Source organism: Herpailurus yagouaroundi, unplaced genomic scaffold (genome assembly GCF_014898765.1).
Source record: "Herpailurus yagouaroundi ecotype Mexico unplaced genomic scaffold, PumYag 159, whole genome shotgun sequence".
NCBI classification, from domain to species: Eukaryota; Metazoa; Chordata; class Mammalia; order Carnivora; family Felidae; genus Herpailurus; species Herpailurus yagouaroundi.
The window spans coordinates 81,770,623-81,773,690 of NW_024412400.1; the positions used below are offsets into that span (position 1 = coordinate 81,770,623).

General features: G+C 38.7%; 1 long non-coding RNA gene across 1 annotated transcript; it reads right to left on the reverse strand.

Moving 5' to 3' along the window:
* Nucleotides 1-266: 266 nt before the first annotated feature.
* Nucleotides 267-2,339, reverse strand: LOC121034152 (uncharacterized). The gene is made up of 2 exons (XR_005792319.1): nt 1,072-2,339; nt 267-841 (listed from the first exon to the last, which is right to left on the reverse strand). It is a non-coding gene; the product is annotated as an uncharacterized LOC121034152 (long non-coding RNA).
* Nucleotides 2,340-3,068: the final 729 nt, after the last annotated feature.

Below are 3,068 nucleotides of genomic sequence, written 5' to 3' on the forward strand. Positions count from 1 at the left end.
AAGAAACTCTTTTTCTACCAGCCTTACTCGCCTGCCCACACCCTATCCCCATTCTTTCTTCCCTACCCCCCTAAATTAACCAGCCTACCACATGCCAAGCATACGTGTTGGTTAGGCTTGTCCTGACACATAAATTCAAGTCACAAAAATAAATTCCGATCACTTCAACCATATTGTCACTAATGTCTTTGGGAATCTCCAGATGCTCAATCATTAGCCCTGTTTCCAGATGTGCTTATACTTTTCTAGGATCAATGTAGCCACTGCCTGGGATGAATTTTAACATATGAAGCTCATCGGATATGAACAAAAACTCCCTAGCATTACTTATTTGAGATAAACTTAACTGTAACCCATTTTCTCTGATGTTTATTTTTGTAGCCACTTATGAAGTTAGAGGATCATTGTGGAAAAAAACCTGGAATAGGAATTGAAAGATCAAAATGCCTAGTCTGTAATATAGTCTCCCATGCTAATGACTTGCTACACGTCTTGGGCAAGTCAATTACCCTTCCACAACCCACATTTTCTAATCTGTTAAATGAAGGCAGTGATATATTTTTATATTTATATTTACATATATAGAGAGAATTAAAGTAACACACATATTTAGTTTTAAAAGTCAAATAGTACTGTAGACTCATGATAAAAGCCAGCCCTTCTCCAAGTCCTATTTCTTGAGGCAATAATTTTCAACTCATTTAGTGTTTTGCTTCAGATACTTATGACCTAATTTCCAAATGATGTACTTTACCATTGTTGTTTTCTTTTACTTTTAGATATTATTCACTGACTTCCCACCATCTGACTACGATTTAGTTTTCTTATTAAATCCTACCACCTTTCGGGGCACCTGGGTGGCGCAGTCGGTTAAGCATCCGACTTCAGCCAGGTCACGATCTGGCGGTCCGTGAGTTCGAGCCCCGCGTCGGGCTCTGGGCTGATGGCTCAGAGCCTGGAGCTTGTTTCCGATTCTGTGTCTCCCTCTCTCTCTGCCCCTCCCCCGTTCATGCTCTGTCTCTCTCTGTCCCAAAAATAAATAAAAACGTTGAAAAAAAAAAATCCCACCACCTTTCCTCAATCACACTTCCCCCTCTGCCTAGCTTGTCGAGATGACTAATGTTCAATGTAAAACTCAATATTAATTATTTACATTATTCATAGCGTAACCATTTCGGGGGCTGAAGGGTTAATCCAACCTCTGTTTTTCATAGATTTATAATTGCCTTGTCTTTTCAGTTCCTTCACTTTCCATTTACCAATCATTAATTTATCACCACATTTTCATTTATATCTTTTCCTTTATCATCCCTCTTATCATCCTACGCCATTTGCTGTCATGTTCTGACTGGAACTGGCTCTTCTATGGGTTGCTTAATACTATCTTCCTGTAGATCATGTTTATGATAATTTCCAGAATTCCCTTCACCTCTCTTACCTCTTATTCTTGGGCCCTTCTACATTGTTACAGCATGAATTTGCTTCATTCTTCTCAGTTTCTCCCCTGGAGACACTTAGCAAAGTGGATAAACTTGAAACCCAAATGAATTATGATTTCTCCCTCTATACACATCTGAGACATTTTCCAGGTACTAAAATCTTGTTGTGCATCCTCTTTGTCATCTTCTTGCCACTCTCTTTGTTCTTGTGAATTAAAAATATTTTTACTTTTTTACTGTAATCTTAGTGGATTTCAGAAGGGAGTGGATATGTTCAATTTCCCATGGATACCCTGAAGTTAGGAATAGCTTGGTCACAAAATTATGACAATAAAATCTGAAAGCAGTGTGTGCATCTTAAACCCTGCATGCCTACCTGGGATTATTAAAGTACATTAACACAAGTTTCTCTGGTCTTCTTTCAACAGTAGATACTAATGAGGTTATTTTAGCAGCACTAAGCCAGCTGTCCCTGGCTCTTACCCACATTCACTGTCATAAAGCCTTGTCCCCATCAAATCTCATCCTGTTATTTTTGGGACTTTCCAGAACTAGGTAACATTGCTTAAAAAATGTGTTTGAATACATGCTAAGTAACAGACTCTTTTATACCCTTGGATATAAATTATTGAATAATGCAAAAGTCCCTCCCACATAGGTTTGCATTCTATCAAGGGAAGATGAATACAGATTTTAAATAGAATTCAAATATGTAGTAGAGTAGATGAAAAATTCTTTGGAAAAAGTATATCTGAGAGAAAGAATTGAAAGTATCAGGTCTGGGAAAGGTTGCAATTTAGAATAATCAGGGGCACCTGGGTGGCTAAGTTGGTTAAATATCTGACTCTTGACTTTGACTCAGATCATGAGTTTGTGGTTACTGGGTTCAAGCCCCACATCGGGCTCTGTGCTGACAGAGTGGATCCTGCTTCAGATTCTCTCTCTCTCTCCCTCTTCCCCCTCTCTGCGCTCTCTCTCTCTCTCTCTCTCTCTCTCTCTCTCTCTCTCAAAATAAATAAATAAAGTCAAGAAAAACCTTAAATTATGAAAAAAAGTAGAATAATCAGGGTGGGTTTCATGAAAAGGTGACATTGGGACAAAGACTTAGAGGAAGTAAAAGGGTGAAATAATATCGATATCTGGGGGAAAAGTATTGCAGGCAAAAGAAACAGTGAGTACCAGAGTCCCTAACAGAAAGATGCAGAGAGGTTAACACCTGATAGATCTGATAACAGTGTTCCTGGGGCAAATGAGGAAGGATATGACTCAAAGGAAAGAAGACTGAACAGGGAATTGATCCTACAGGGCCATGGGTCAAGGACTTCGGCATTCTCTCTCAGTGAGGTGGAATGTCATTGGAGTTTAGTTAAAGGACATGATCCTCTTTACATTTTGAAAAAATGACTCCGGCTACTGTGTTGGAAACAGAATACAGAAAGGCAGGCTAGAAGCAAAAGGACAAGTTGAGATGCTATTACAACCATCCAGGCAAGAACTGGTAGTGACTGGCTCACAGCAGAGATGCAGTAGAAACTGTATAGAGTGTAGGCTTATTTTGAAGTTAAAGCCAAGCCAGTCCATTTTCTTGTTTTGTTTGTTATTTTTTTAAATATTAATTTTTTATCAATT